We start from the raw sequence: 17,508 nt of genomic DNA, 5'->3' as shown, positions 1-17,508 counted from the left end.
ACGCGCGGCTCCTTATATAGAATCCGAATCTCGCGAGAATCCGACAGCGGGATGATGATGTTCGGGCGCGCTCGGGTTAACCGAGCAAGGCGGGAAGATTCGAATCTGCCTTGGAACCATGTAAAATGGGTGAAGTTCGGGGGGGGGGGGGGGGGGGGGTCGGATTCCGACGAACCGAACCTGCTCATCACTATTTATTTTACAAGGTTATAATAATTTGTAAAATAGTGACAAGCAGTCCAATTTCAGCCTCCATCAGTTTGGACTAGCCCATGCAATCTCCATTGCCAACATCCTCTTCATTAACCTTCTCATTAGTTATCAGAGGTTCTTCTTCCAAAAATGTGTTTGAGGGAGCCCAAACAAAACCAACATTTCAGCAACAAAAGTGTCAGTCCCTGATGCTGAAGTGACTCAGTTTGTTAAACTGTGAATATTCTTTTTTAACATCCAGTATAAGGGTGGGGGTGGTAACAAGGACCATTCCATCTAGCACCACTTTTCTTTTCTATCACTGCTGTGTGGAAATGTTTCATAGATGTGCTATAAAACTGCCTTATATATGTGCTACTGCTTTGTTACTTGCTTTCTCTCACCCATGGTTGGTGTTTTATTTGGGTCATAACTAGCAGCACCTAGAGGTAGTAAGAGCTCTTTCCTCCCACTGTCAGTGCACTGTCCACAGATGGTAATCCCTGCAGTGGTTTTGAGTCATTAGTGATGGTCCTGGCACTACAACAGGTTTGCAGTGGTGATTTACTTTTTAATTAGTAGATCATATGTGGCAGCAGTATGGCCACTGCCTGTCAAACCCCCTTCAGAAAGTAAAGAATCTTGAGTTACAGACTTCTTTCAGAATGACTAGCCTGCTTTGATATAAATCTGAGAGTCTATTCCGATGTCCTTTTCTCCATTGAGCCATTGAGCCATTTTGGAGTCATGCATCCTGTAGCTCTTCTCCATACTTGGTCTGCTTTATGATCTTACTTATTTATTGTGCAGTATTCCATAGTAGGCTCAGCTCTGCTTACAATGGTTTTTTTTTCCATAGCATCTTTTTAGCTACAGATTAGTAGCTGTCCTTGTGCATGTCCATTCTCCTTCTTAAGTCTTGGGGCCGGTTTCTAAGGAAACTGAGTTCGCCCCAGCCTTGGTTGTTTTGGAGTTGGTCAGATAGATGAGCTAGTTGTTACTACTTTTATCTGGGTCATACAATGTGGACTAAAACTGATAAATTGTGTCCATCATTGTAAAGTGTTTCTAATTCTGAAGTTGGAATCTTAGCTATCTACATTGGCTTGGTACTGAGGCTCTTCCACTTGTGTGCTTCAGGAATGGGAGTCAAGGCTGCTCTATGCATTGTTTCTATAGGTGCATTAAGAGCTTACACTACCAAATGTCTCTTTCCTAAGTTTTGTTTTTTTGTTCTTCGGAGGGAGTTCATGCCTTTGGTTGCACCATTTGCCTAGATGGTGTGTATTATCAACTATTGCTGTTCAAGGACTGAGTTTGAGTCTGCCTGGGTTCAGTTCTCTTACTGGGCATGTTGTTTTCATGCCCTGTATGTTGGGACTCCCATACATCTTATTCTCAGGTGCGCATTCTGAACAAATATCTGGTATTGTTCCTGACACTTTGGTTTGGTCTGCACAGTGGTATGCTTTAAGTGAATTTCCTTTTTTTGTTTTTGAGGCTTGGGGCAGTATTTAGGACTTCTTCAGGCTGTTTTGTCTTTGCTAATTATTTTAGGGCTAGGTGTTGACAGTGTAATGGTTAGCATTTCTGTCGCACAGCACTGATGTCATGATACCATGGCCCTGTGTGGATTTTGTATATTTTCACAATGCTTGCATGGCTTTCCTCCTTCAAATTAACCCTAGTGTGAATCCAAAATATATTGATATGATAATTGGTTCCAAATAGAAAATGAACCCTAATGTGTAATTGTGTACATATGTTTGGGGCAAGTGGTTCTTATCTGCTGTCACATTCTCTGTTTCTATGTTTCCATGTGGTGTGCTGAATCTATTTGAATTCCACATTCTCCAACTTGTTGTCTCCTTTGTAATTATATACATATTTTAGCTTTTTCTTTCAGAGATTTGCACTGTTTGCTTATATTTTTTGGAGGACAGGACACTGTGGTGTTTGTCAGTGACACCACAGTGTCAGTTATTTGGAAGGATAAGGCTGTTACAGTATTAGAAGCCTATGAGTTCTGACCCCATTAAGCTATGCTGATTGGATGTGCACATTAGGTTCAGCAGCAGGATGGTGGCTCTGGTTGAGTTCAGACATTAGGTAAAACAGATTACCCAACCCAAGTTGAAATCTGAGCAGCTCTAGGCTCCATATTGATGAGAAGCTTGTGCTCTTTATTTCCTACTGTCAATAGGTATTTATGCATTCCTTGGTATGTGGCTTCTACTGAATTCACACTGTTTTTTTTTACAATTTTATTAGGCTCCCTCTATGTGATCTGTGGCTTTTTCGTAGGATCTGCTATACCAGTGACTGGTTAATCATTTTTTTCCTAGGGGACAGTTTTGAATGTCCCATGGTCCAGTGTCCGGCAAATTGGATAAAAGAGAAACTGGATTTTTGTACTTAATGTTAAATCTGTTTCTCTGAGTCCATCTGAGTCCATTGCCTTACCACCCTAATGCTCAGTTTTTATTTGCGGATTGGTACTTGTTGATTTTTAAGTTATACTTTGTGGCTCAACCTTGGTTTCAGGAAACTTTTGAAGTTGTATTGAAGATCATTGGTTGCAGAAGGGAGGCGCTCAGAGAGGAGGAGCTACTCTCTTAAAGTTATTTTGCTAATTAAATGCCAGCTCATATGGTCAGCATGCAATTCCATGGTCCAGTGTCCCCCAGGTAGCCTCAGAGAAAAGGATTTAATGGTAAATACAAAGATCCAGTTATCAATTGATAAAAAATTCATAGCATTTGCATAGACTGAGAAAAACAAATGACATCTTATACTTAATAACTTGGTAACAATTATTCATTTCATAGCTGTCAACAGACACATTAAACAACCAATAAATAGCAATTTTATCAAGGATGTGAATTTATTCCAAATAAGATGCAGTAATGAAGCACGATGTTCATAGGGTGGAAAGTGGAGCTGACAGTCACACACATTATCTGTCCTAAAGAATCCAAAATTAACTGGCAGACTTAATGGGGTAAATTAACTAGCATCAGATTTGGGGGTCTTGGCATATTCCCAGCAGGTTTGCAATCCCTGACTTTACTAATGTCAAATCCTATGGGAATCTGCTGAAAATAGACTGTGAAACACAATAGATCATCGACTTACTGTACAGTAGTATAATTATTTATTTATTTTTAGTTAGAATAATAGACACCCGATTTACTACTGTATGCTGCGGGTTTGAAACCTGTTACAAAGCTCATGGCATACCCAACCAAACATTAGATCTGCCTCAGACAGGCATGTTAATATGAAACACTGCACAAATCACTATGATCTATAAACAAAGTGATACAAAAACTAGGGTGTTAGTAAAATACTCAAAATAGTAATATTAGTGTAAATATAGGAGTGTTACATAAGTGCTAAATAAATATTATGGCATGCTGCCCCAATTATGCCTCACTGAACTGCAATAAATAATGGCAAACTGCTCTAATCAAGCCGGTAACATTCCTCAGGTGCTGCGGGAGGGGGTTTCTCTAGACAAGAAAAACAAAGGGATTTTTCCCACGCACTCTGCTGCATAGATGGAGCCAGCATTAGGAGGGCATGCTGGGTTCTGTAGTGCCATTTGGAGGATACAGGGGTAACTCCAGGTAAACTAGCTCTCAATCTAGATATGTTTTGTATGTGCCATTATCATGTGGCCATACATTAAGCAATTATATGACCCATAGTGGATATAATTATTATTATTATTATTATTGTTATTATTATGCTGTGTGTGAGTTTGGGGAGTGGTATCCCCCAGGTCTGGTATGACCGGGCTACCATGGGGCAGCACGCCACAATATTTATTTAGCACTTATGTAACACTCCTATTTTTCCACTAATATTACTCTTTTGAGTATTTTACTAACACCCTTATTTTTGTATCACTTTCTAACACATAGCTTCTGCTTCTTATTAACACATATTAACACTATAGTATTTCAGTGGCGTGCTGCCCTGGAGTGGTTGGGCCTGAGCCAACTTTGTGGGGTCCACGCCCTGGACTTATGCCTAATATTAGGGACCTCCAGCAATAGAGCTGCCGTGAAGTGGCCTGGAGGCTTATCATATCTTTTGCAAAACATGTGTAACTAAGAGCTCTAAATTTTCTATTATTATATAGTGTATACTGGTAATTCTTGTTACTAACAGCCAGTAGAGTGCGTGGGAAAAATCCCTTAGTTTTTCATGTCCAAATATACTTTTTACCTATTTATATGATCTAAATTTGTTATGCTAAATAACATGATGCATTGTTAGTTTTGTTATCTCTTCATGCTATTTTCATAGCAAAAACTGTCTGGTGATTGAGTTACAAGATATTTTGATGTTTCATGTTTTGTGGTTTTCTGACTCTGTCAGATCTGTGTGGTCCATGACACTAATACAGAGACTCAGAGGAGCTCAGGTGGAAGTGTCTTAAACTTGGCTAAAAAGTGTTATTTTAAGAAAAAATAGTTTCACTGTATAGCTGTTTGAGAGTTTTTTTCTGCTGTATCAGCAGTGTCACTTGACTATTTTTTTTCACCAAACCTGTATTATTCTCTGCTTGAACAAGGATTAAATGCATGGTTTTGCTTATATCAAATCTTGTTGAATTATGGACTAAATGCATGGTTTAACCACATGACTATATAGACCTGCTCTCATAGATTAGCACCACCAATTAGTGCATAACCAATTCGAAAAAAAATGTTTTCCTATTTTTCATACTTTTACTTTACTTTTCTTGCATGTATAATGTGATCTCTCATCCAAGGAGAGTAGTAAATAAATTGCTGCTACAGAGACAAATTGGTCCTATGGGCTTTTCAGACAGCAGAAGCACATTTTTCCTTTCTGTGGAATAAGTACTCTCTCATTCAGCAGATTGCTGCCATACTCCATAGGATACGCCCAATCTCATCCGATCTTGGAAGCAAATCAATGGTAGGCCTGGTTAGTATTTGGTTGGAAGACCACCAATGAACGACAGGTGCAGTAAACTAAAACGCTGAAAAGCAGAAGGAAGAGATCCACCTTTAATCCTTACTAACTGATAATTAATAATTGTCTTATTGTTTAATTGCAAAGTGTAATCAGCAGGAGACTTTTCTGCTCTCCCCTAATAATTTTTTCAGATCTCTCAGTTATACTTCTGACTGAGATATAAGGGATACACTATACCAGCGGTTCCCAGCTGGTGGTATGCGTACCCGAGGGGGTATGCACCGGACTGCACAGGGGTACTCCAACTCAAAGCCTGTAATGGCAGCTGTCGCGGTCGCACTTGGAGGACGCCAGATGCTTGGTCACACCACCGCGGCTGGATGTTGTAGCCTTCGTGCATGCGTTCTCACACTCTGGGGATACCGGGGACTCTCTGAGGGTGCCGGGAACATGAGGGGACATGTGAACCCTGGATACAGTACACAGCCAGTTTACTCCTCTGCTGTAAGTACAGTACAGTGTATATTTTAAACAGGCCCAGTGACAGGTAGGGTGGTCAAAGGGGACACCGTACCAGGCCCCAAGGGCCAGAGGGGCCCCAAGGATAAGGGGCATAAAACATGGGGCTGCAGTGCCTAGGAATTTTAAACTGTGCACTCTAGGCCGCCCAAAAATTTATTAAAAAAGCAATTAATATGTGCAACTTGTGCTTGTAATACTGTTTTTGTTTTTAAGTTAGGCTGCAAAAAAAAATAAAAAAAATTGTAAAATGTAAAATCAAAACTAAAAGCCTATAAATGCCATTAAAGAGTCGTTTGCTAGCAAAAACAAACTTTTCTGGTGAGAACAGATGGGTGGGTGGGATTTATGAGATGAGGGGGTACTCAAATATGAAAAGCCTAATCAAGGGGTACGGGAGAGAAAAAAGGTTGGGAACCTCTGCTTTAGACACAATAAAATCTATAGGAGTAAATTTTCATTCGTTTTGATCAAAATTATTTCCTACCTGTCTTCATTTTTGGTAGTAAAAACTCCAACAAAAAGTGTGTGTAAGACCAATGCAACCTCCATCTGTTGAGAATAGATGGGATCCCTCCTCTTTCTTTTTGAAAACAATTATACTGCGTATTCTGCTGAATAAAATGCCTAATGGTGACACTTCTGCCTAGTACTGAAGCAGACAGTGCTAAAAAATTGGTAATGCAACAAAACATACTTTTTTCAAATGCATGTAGACAAGCTGCAGCTGGTAGCCCCTGATCAAAAACATGGAGACCAGCTCCGGCTGCAGCACTGACCACACAGTGGTACATTGCTAAGTACATATTTGCTGACATGTTAAGCTGCATGTAATTTGTGTGCTGGCTAGTTATTCTGGAGATCAACAGTTCTGTGTGAATTATAGCTGCTGTGCAGCACCTAGGATTTACCATAAGTCCCAGTCCCGACGCGTTTCGTCCTGGAGCATAAGACTTCATCAAGGGGATGAAGTCCAGGGGATGAAGTCCTATGCTACAGGACGAAACGCGTTGGGACTGGGACTTATGACTCACCCATGACTTCTTTGAATGGACAGATAAGCCATTTTTATTTATTTATCTTGTACGTATGCTACCAGCATTTGTTTCAGGACATTTTAACATATATTAGGAGGATTGGGCTGCTGCTCACCTTGTGATTCCGATTGTGGACAGATAAGCTGTTTATTTGTTTTTATCTTGTCCGTGTGCTACCTACATTGGCTTCAGGATTTGTTATATTAAATTTTGTTTATGTTTTATAATTTTGTCTAGCCCTTGTATACTGGAACCAGCATTTCTTATCCAGCTCACATATTTACTGTATATTGGGACTAGCAAGGTCCCTAAAGTGTTAAGCATTGTCTATTATTTAAACAGTACACACTATGTTGGTTTCTATTTCCGTTTTACATGTTCTAAAAGTGTCATCAGACTTAAGCTGTCTTCCAGTAAAGCTAAGTCGATCCTTTTTTAATTTGCACTTTTCACATGGTGAATTGGTTACATAGAAATCCTATAATTTCAGAATTTTTAAAACACCATTAGGCGCTCTATTGCACTTAATTTTTTAAATACTTTATCCATATACTGGGCACGAGCTGCCACCCATTGACCTATGGGGGGTGTCAAAATATTTTTTATCTAATCACATCCATTATATTTCATTTTTTGTGTCTAAATTCAGGATTAGCCTAGGTGCTATTCTCCGCTTTTTATATATATATATATATATATATATATATATAGCAGACATGGAAACTGCGGCACTCATAGTTATATAGAAGAAAAAAGTATTTTACTGAATCATGGCCCTCATTCCGAGTTGTTCACTCGCTAGCTGCTTTTAGCAGCATTGCACACGCTAAGTCGCCGCCCACTGAAAGTGTATCTTAGCATAGCAGAATTGCGAACGAAAGATTAGCAGAATTGCGAATAGAAAATTCTTAGCAGTTTCTGAGTAGCTCGAGACTTACTCCTACATTGTGATCAGTTCAGTCAGTTTCGTTCCTGGTTTGACGTCACAAACACACCCAGCGTTTGGCCAGACACTCCCCCGTTTCTCCAGCCACTCCCGCGTTTTTCCCTGAAACGCCTGCGTTTTTCTGCACACTCCCTGAAATCGGCCAGTTTCCGCCCAAAAACACCCACTTCCTGTCAATCACACTCCGATCAGCAGAACGATGAAAAAACTTTGTTACGCCGTGAGTAAAATACCAAACTTTTGTGCTAATTTACTTGGCGCAGGCGCACTGCGAACATTGCACATGCGCAGTTTGCGAGTACAAATTAAAGATACCACCTATGTCAGCACCAAGGTGGGAGTGCAGACATGTTTCACTAAAAAGAGCTACAGGGACAATATTGATGATCAGTGACCTCCAAATAGATTCCAGTTAAGTCATTCATTTGATTGCCTGTACCAAGTTGTAAGATAGATTTATAGTATTGAGTAATATGTTTTTTTTCCACATCTTGTTTGTTCTGCCCTGTATATATTTGGCAGTGCCGTAACTAGACATTTTAGCGCTGTGTGCAAGAAACAGTATCGGCGCCCTCATAGGGGCGTGGCCTCATGGGGAAGGGGCGTGGCTACAAAATTATGCCAATTCATATATTACGCTGCACAGTATTCTCCATTATTCAAATTACACCGAACAGTAGCACCACTTACACACCCATTGGCTTCACATGAAAAATAACAAAATTACCTCCAGTGGGTGATGAGTGACGGTGCTATCGGCGGTGACTGTGATGTCCCACAGGCAGTAGGGGGTGTTCTATCTTTACCACCACATCCTCCAATGGGGAGAAGGGGGGTACAGGACTGTTTGGGAAGAGGGTTAGTGAGACGGAGGCGGGAGGGAGAAAACTAAACTGGAGAAGAGCGGTTATTAGGTTGAATGGGGGGGGTAACTGTGGCTGGACTGGATCTCAGGGGTGCTGAGTGAGGGGGCAGTGAGATGGGGAAGTGGGATGGTTGGGGTGGGAAGGGGACAGACTCTGAGCTGGCAGGGTGGGAGACACTGGGACATAGGGGTGTCAGTAATATGGTAGGGGACACTGGGCTGGAAGAGAGGGAGGCAATGGGATGAGTGGGGAGGGCAGTGAGGTGGGGGTGGGCTGGGGTAGAAGGAACATTGGTATCTGGGGAATGGATAACTGCCCACTCCACCATAGCGCATACTAGCCCCACAGTTCATGCTAATGATAAGTCTTACTGTATATCCAGTATAGTATAATTGAAGAGATGTTGCTGGACACTGACGCCTAATGAGAGCCTGCTCTCCTTCCCAGGTGACAACAACTCACTTTTTTGAGCTTTCCTCTCTACATACACCAGCTTCCCTGAGTTCTTGCTCCGGGTGCTGCTGCTGCCGGCCAGGGCTCTGTGCGTGCAGGCGCAACACAGTCACATTCCGTCAGCCTCAGTGTGTGTGAGAGATACACTGCGCTGCACTACGCTCATCTGCCTCCAATACATTGATCCACCAGCTCTCTCCTGTCTCCTCTATTTTCGGCACGGCCGTTGGTCCAAGCAAGGAGGGGGGCATGTTGCTATCGGCGCAGCTGTCTGGCACGGCTGTCCAGGGTGGTGGCGGTAGAATCCAGTCACAGGAGAGAGCTGATGGAGCAAAGTATTGGAGGCAGACGAGCTTAGTGCAGCACCGTGTCTCATACACATACAGGCCCTTAGACTCCAAAGGAAGAGGGGGGTCACGGGGGGGGTGGGGGAGCGCAGCGCTTATGCTGATTTGCGCTCCGCCTCTGCTGGGTGGCTACAGGACAGGGCTTCTACAGGGAGGGCACAGCCAGTGCAGGAGCCTTCAGGGAGGTGTCTCTGTCTCCCTCAGGGAGGGCTCAGCACTGCAGCGCGGCCGGCGGGAGGCAATGAGAGTGGGCGGCGGGCAGCACACAGAGGCGGCATGTAATGAGTCAATTTGACTCATTACATGCCGCTGGCCGTTGCGCCCTCAGGGCAACTGCGCTGTGTGCCAAGCCCCCTTGGCACACACGTAGTTACGGCACTGATATTTGGAGCATTTGGTAATTGCTCCTTTCCCTGTGCTTTATTTATGACATCTACTAGCCCATCATCAGTGATGGCACACATAGCTGTATGCACTGATTGTTTATTATATGGACTACATCACTGTTTCATGTCTGATGTTTGTGGCTAATTCAGTGTAGTTGTCTGCTTTACAGTTCACCACCTAGAGGGCCGGGGAGATCACTCAGCTCCATCATGATGTTGGCCTGTCAACTGGACACGTTGCCAGGGTAACCGAAGCGGAAGTCGTCTGACGTCACCGGAGGTGACGCACTGGAAGCTGCGGCTGACGGAAGCACACGCCGGTCCCGGATCTCCTGCAGTGAGATGGCTTCTACTTATTTTGGTGAGTGACATCTGTATGTCTTGTTTGTTAAACTGTTATGTGTTCATGCCTGCCTTGAAAACGGTGCTTGCAGCACCGAAACGTTGGCCATGACAGGCAATTTTGTATTGGATATGATTCGGTAAAATACTTTTTTCTTCTATATAACTATTAGTGCCACTGTTTCCATGTCTGCTATTACCAATTTTATTGAGGGCACCGTTCAGAATTTGTTCCAGCACTGAGTGACGGTTCTTTTTGCCATTTTATATATATATATATATATATAAAATACATATATATATACACAATACAACAAATTTTATAGATAAGAGCACTAATCCTCAGTTCGGTATGCCCATGTATCAGGATCCAATGTTCCACTATATATGAATATACAGTGAATTAATAAACAATGAATTAATTAGGATCCAAACTATTTAGTCCTCTGTGTACACACTCCACTCTTCTGGGCGGCTGCTCAGTTCTTCAAAAGTGACATAGGTACATATGGACACAAATTTCTGCAGAAGTAGAGGAGAAGAACAAGCGCCTTATGGTGCAGTATTTTATAACAAGGTGTGCTATAGACACGCATACAAGGAATTGCGTACCAAGTAGTAGCTTGTATTAAGGCCTATCAATCTTCTTTTCAGTAGTCTCTCACCACCTATATATCAGGAGACAAAAATAATCTCCATATAGTGTAGTAGTTTGAATAAACCAGCTACTGGTCCCTCACCCTGCATAGCATGCATACCAGATCAATGATATAACCATGAACATCAGATAAATCTTTATCCAAGTGTCCAAATAAAGCCCCGTGTAGTTTTAATGGCTCACACAATGTCTCCACTCCTTGTTTCAAAGTAACAAATGTATTTAATCCACAAAAATAAACATAAAAGCTTAGCTAAATGATAAAGGTATCAGGCAGGTAGGTAGATCCGTCTCAACGCGTTTCGCCCTATCTGGGCTTCCTCAGAAGAATACACTTAGTTATACTGGGGTATCTTTTATACCCTTAGTCTCTTATCAATTGATTATTCAATTTAACAGTTACATGTGAACTACTTCCGGTCCATGAACCTAACGGAACCGGAAGTGAATAGTGTACATAGACAGTTTTTAACAAGTTTTTTAACAACTACAATAGAATCAGGTGCAGAAAGCACATATCTTTTTGGCAAAACTAGCAATTTTAAAGGAGTTATGTAGCATGGACCTGCTACCAGAAGTCGCGGCCAGGAAGGGGAGTGACGTCACCGGAAGTAGCGGCCGGGACCGGCAGTGAAGCTAATGCCAGAAGTGCGTCAGTGCCAGTAAACATAAACAGTGTCTACAATATTGCAGGGCAAAGAGGCGGGGCTTTCTAATATTCGTAACCCTGGTTAGTGCCAGCAACCCAAAGGCAGCAGAGTGCATGTAAATATCTTAAAATAAGATATTAAATACTATGGGTAAAAAATCATATAAGAAACATACATATATATATATATATATATATATATATACAGGTTGAGTATCCCATATCCAAATATTCCGAAATACGGAATATTCCGAAATACGGACTTTTTTGAGTGAGAGTGAGATAGTGAAACCTTTGTTTTTGATAGCTCAATGTACACAAACTTTGTTTAATACACAAAGTTATTAAAAATATTGTATTAAATTACCTTCAGGCTGTGTGTATAAGGTGTATATGAAACATAAATGAATTGTGTGAATGTAGACACACTTTGTTTTATTGCACAAAGTTATAAAAAATATTGGCTAAAATGACCTTCAGGCTGTGTTTATAAGGTGTATATGTAACATAAATGAATTCTGTGCTTAGATTTAGGTCCCATCACCATGATATCTCATTATGGTATGCAATTATTCCAAAATACGGAAAAATCCCATATCCAAAATACCTCTGGTCCCAAGCATTTTGGATAAGGGATACTCAACCTGTATATATATATATATATATATATAAGATATAAAACATGAAAACATGAAATATATATAATATATATATATATATATAAAATACATACATATACTCTTGATAAAGATGCACACTCATCTGTTTAAAAAATATATATAAAAGTATAGACACTAAATGTCTTCCCTATTCCCAGTTTTTGAGGGTGTGTAGGGTCAACAGTGAGAGCACTGAAAGAGACAGCCAGCTAGATGACATGGAAGAGAAGTTCAAACAAAGAGGGTATCCCAGACAGTTGTTAGCCACGGCCCGAAGGAAGGCCCTCCTCAAAGACAGACATGATCTGCTTAACCCCCGGATTTTTACACTCAATACTCTTCATCCATATGGTCATAATAAAGGTTATGAGATTGCTCCTTTTTTATGACCACCCTCTTCAAAGAAATTTTTTTTATTAATTCATAATCTTTTTGCTTGTTCTTAGCTATTCTTATTCACTATGCCCTACTCTTTAGTTATTGATATATTTTTGAATGGGAATAAATATGGACTATTAAATTTGTGCCACTGACCGACAGTTCAGGGCCTATTTGTTATTGCTTACATTTAGTGTCTATACTTATATATATATATATATATATATATATATATCCTTGTTGTAGACTCCGGCACTCCTAAACTGGCCACATGTAACTTGCTCTGGTGCCTTCCACCCAGGGGGGGCTGCCCCAGCATAGACGTGAAACAAATAAGGCGGCACTCCGAGACTGGTGAACAAATAATCCTTGTATTGGCAAAGGTTAACGTTTCGGGGACGTGCTCCCCTTCCTCAGAACAACTTGAAAACTGTGACAGAAAACACTTAATTACACATAACTTACCCCCAAGGCCTCCCACCAGCGGCGTCCTCCCTCGGCACGTTGCCCGCAGCTCCGGTCTGTCATTTCCGGCTTCCGGCGGCGGAGCAGTGATGACGCAACAGGACCCCGAACGGTAGTCATGGCAACACATAGCCTGGCCGATGCTCAGCTCCCACGACGCCGGGTGGATATGACGTCCCGGGACCCGGCTCTGTTGTCAAGGAGACGCTGCAAATAAACAAAAAACTTTATAGACAAAAAACAAAACACAAAAAACATACTTCATATAGTGCAGTGCACGTGCATAAAATTATAAAATATACACAACATTGAAACCATTAATTGCATAAATGGACATAAAAAATTTGATAATGTGTAAAACATAAACAATATATGAAAAATGCCAATAAAAATATCGTTAAAAATATGAAAAAATAATAAAGACAATATGTAAACAATCTTATTCAGACATGGTGACCATAAAACACCATGCCCCATATCGCCTTCAGGTGTTCAATATAATGTGCATAGACAGTGTACACGGCCTGAACCTTATAAGAGGTGTGCTACGTCAGAATGTTATGTAAAAAAATCAGTAGTCTACAACATTTATTTAAGAATTCATGTAAAAATTCCTAAGACCTTTTTCAGATACCAAAGCCCGACACATCTCTATGACATCATTTTGCATATGTGTATGTTACAATACCATTCGGATAATGAGGAATCGTGTGCTGCAGAGCTATCACCCATCATAAAAAATGAACAAAGCCCGGCGTGTCATTTAGTCCTTTCGGACGGAGCGTTTGTAATTTAAAAATCCACTTGGATTCAAGTTGTAACAGTTTTCTCCCCCTGTCACCTCCTCTGATGGACTCGGGGACATGGTCAATGACCCTGTGTCTCAACATTGCCATGTTGTGCTTTTGTTCCAGAAAATGCCTGGCTACCGGTTGTTCTGCCACCCCTGAATTCAAGGCATTACGTATTGCCTGTCTGTGTTGTGCCATCCGGATTTTAAATTGGCACTCGGTCTTACCAATATAATAGGTGCCACACGGGCACATGATGACATACACCACAAACTTAGTTCTGCATGTCAAGGGCCACTTGATGGGAAACTTTTTCCCTGAGTAGGGGTGCGTGATGGAGTCCCCAGGTGACATAAAAGTGCATGTAGTGCATCCAAGACATTTAAAGCACCCATTCTTTCTAGTAAGGAAATGTGTGGGTGCACTTTTAAAATTTGTAATGTCAGTTCTAACTACAAAATCCCGTATGTTGCGCCCCCTCGTGTAACTAGGCATCATTCTTTTTTTGTGCAAATTAGGGAGATCTGGGTCAGATGATACAATAGGCCACAATTGTTTAGCTACACTGGTGGTCCTGATGCTAGCAGAGTTAAACTCATTGACCCATGTGATGGCATTATTGGCCTTCTGTACTGTCCGGGGGTTAAGCAGATCATGTCTGTCTTTGAGGAGGGCCTTCCTTCGGGCCGTGGCTAACAACTGTCTGGGATACCCTCTTTGTTTGAACTTCTCTTCCATGTCATCTAGCTGGCTGTCTCTTTCAGTGCTCTCACTGTTGACCCTACACACCCTCAAAAACTGGGAATAGGGAAGACCTTTTCTGGTAGGGATAGGATGAAAACTGTCGTGTCGGAGGAGAGTGTTATGGTCAGTTGGTTTGGAATATAACTTGGTAATAATCTTGCCTGCCTGTATTCTAATGTGGATATCCAGGAAACAAATTTCTTCTCTACTCATAGTCATGGTTAATTTAATTGGGCTAGATGATCTATTGTGTGAAAAGATAATATCCTCTAATTGTTCCTCTGTACCCTTCCACATGACCAGCAGGTCATCAATATATCTATAATACAAGAAAAGCTGGTCAGCAATTTCTGTTTTTAAAAAAAAAAAGACTACGTTCCACATCCCACATAAACGTGTTGGCGAAAGACGGGGCCACTGAGGACCCCATCGCACAACCAGTTAGCTGTCTATAGAATTTACCGTCAAACATAAAATAATTATGTGCTAATGTAAAATCAAGTAAATCCAGAAAAAACTCTACATCAGGCCCGACATATGTGGTCTTCCCAACCAGTAGCCTTTTTACAGCCTGTAGCCCTGCATCATGAGGAATACAAGTGTATAAACTGGCCACATCCAACGTGGCCAGAACCGTACCCTCAGGGACTATATCCACAGCAAGAAATCTTTTTAGCAACATGTTGGAATCTTTCAGATGCGTAAAGGTCTGCTGAACACACGGCTGCAGATAAGAGTCCAAATAAATGGCCAAGGGTTCGCACAGGGACCCGCGGGCTGATACAATAGGCCTGCCCGGGGGTCTCTGGGCGTCCTTGTGCACCTTGGGAATGGTGTACAAAATGGGAGTGATGGGGTGCTCAGTAAGCAACTTTTCATAGATCATGTGTCCAATAATGCCCTTATCCCTCGCTATTCCCAACAGCTTGGTCAGTTGTTTTTTATAGACCTCTGTGGGGTCCTTTTCTAGTAAACAGTAGGTCTCTGAGTCACTCAATTGCCTCAAGCATTCTTCTTTGTACACCTGCAAATCCTGTACCACAATGGCCCCACCCTTGTCCGCACCGCGGATCACTATGTCTCTTCTATTCCCCAATCCCTTTAAAGCCTGGTATTCTTCCTTTGATAAATTAGGATGAAATATGTGGGTATCTGCCTTGTTTCCTTCCACTTCTAGCAATCGGTGGAAGGTTTTCAATGAGGCATTGTGTGAAATAGGGTCAAACTTGGAACTAGGGCCAAGTTTTTGTATCCGGGGGGGTAAAGGCTCATTAGCACTCTTGGAAGATGTTTTGCTAAAAAATTCCTCTATCTTGAGCTTGCGATTAAATTTAAACATGTCCACCTTCCATTTGAAAGGATCGAGTCGGTTGGTGGGGACATAAGAGAGTCCTTTACTTAAAACTTTTACCTCAGTTGGTGTGAGTGGGGTAGATGACAAGTTGAAAATCATTGTTTCTTCCCCTTTGGGGGTTTCTTTCCCCCTTTGCCTTTGGTTTTGTCCCCCTCTTCGTGTATACTTGCGCTTTTGCCCGTGACTCCAGCCCGGGTCTTGATCCCTAAAGGGATGGTACGTAGAATGGAAGTGCTGGTAGTGCTTTGGTCATCAGATTCACTGGACAAAGTACTGTGGAAGCTAACACGTGGTTTACGTCTGGCAAATCTCTGTGTCTTACCACGTGTATCAGTTACATTGGAACCACCCAGCCAAGTGTATACTCTGTGTTGTGCATAGTCCATCTGCACTTTGGTTAATTTCTCTCGTTTAAAGTTTAACAATTCCACTTTGTATTGTTCCAACTGGGTGGATAATTTCAACAACCACGCGTCGGCTTGATCAACAGCAAGGGTCTTTAGGTGTTCTTTCTCAAAATCAACGATTTTTTCTTTAATCGCATTATACTCTCTAGTGGATTCCTCAATAACCAGGAGGATTAGGTCCATAGAACATTTGTTCAATACTGAAATCCACTTTTTACAAAAATTGGCATTATATCTCCTGATGGTAGGGGTGTTGTGGACCCTAAATCCTCTAGGCAATTGTTTTGCCCTGTAATAATCTGACAGGGTGCGGCTATGGTATAGATAATCCAGTTCACGTTTTTTCATTTTGAATAATTCTCTGTACATATCATCTGAATTGGCACAGATCTTCTCCGTGAATGCTGGTTCCTTGTGTAATATGGATTCAGCCTCCAAATCAGAGAAACTGAAAGTGTCCATCGTGTCACATTGCAGCATGAACGACGTATGCTCACCTCCATCAGAGGCCATGGTAGCCATAATAACGTGCAAACACACACTAAAGTGACAGTGCAAAGTGTGTAATAAAGAGTGCTGGTGCTCCAATAAAGTGCTGGTGATCAGGAAACTCCTGAGGTAATGAGGAGAAAATGCCAATGGGTGACTGGAGAGAACCCCTGTGTCTGCACGACACGCTGAGGTTTAAATAACAAAACACAAAAAACATACTTCATATAGTGCAGTGCACGTGCATAAAATTATAAAATATATGTATTTAAGTGTTTTCTGTCACAGTTTTCAAGTTATTCTGAGGAAGGGGAGCACGTCCCCGAAACGTTAACCTTTGCCAATACAAGGATTATTTGTTCACCAGTCTCGGAGTGCCGCCTTATTTGTTTCACGTCTATGCTGGGGCAGCCCCCCCGGGTGGAAGGCACCAGAGCAAGTTACATGTGGCCAGTTTAGGAATGCCGGAGTCTACAACAAGGATATTTAAACCTCAGCGTGTCGTGCAGACACAGGGGTTCTCTCCAGGCACCTATTGGCATTTTCTCCTCATTACCTCAGGAGTTTCCTGATCACCAGCACTTTATTGGAGCACCAGCACTTTTTATTACACACTTTGCACTGTCACTTTAGTGTGTGTTTGCACGTTATTATGGCTACCATGGCCTCTGATGGAGGTGAGCATACGTCGTTCATGCTGCAATGTGACACGATGGACACTTTCAGTTTCTCTGATTTGGAGGCTGAATCCATATTACACAAGGAACCAGCATTCACGGAGAAGATCTGTGCCAATTCAAATGATATGTACAGAGAATTATTCAAAATGAAAAAACGTGAACTGGATTATCTATACCATAGCCGCACCCTGTC

At 41.8% G+C, this 17,508-nt stretch overlaps 1 pseudogene; it reads left to right on the top strand.

The window, feature by feature from the left end:
* The first annotated feature begins 5,084 nt into the window (after window positions 1–5,084).
* On the top strand, window positions 5,085–5,203 carry LOC135052452 (5S ribosomal RNA; annotated as a pseudogene).
* Window positions 5,204–17,508: the final 12,305 nt, after the last annotated feature.

Source organism: Pseudophryne corroboree, chromosome 2 (assembly GCF_028390025.1).
Source record: "Pseudophryne corroboree isolate aPseCor3 chromosome 2, aPseCor3.hap2, whole genome shotgun sequence".
NCBI lineage: Eukaryota > Metazoa > Chordata > Amphibia > Anura > Myobatrachidae > Pseudophryne > Pseudophryne corroboree.
This window is presented reverse-complemented; position numbering and strand designations above follow the sequence as displayed.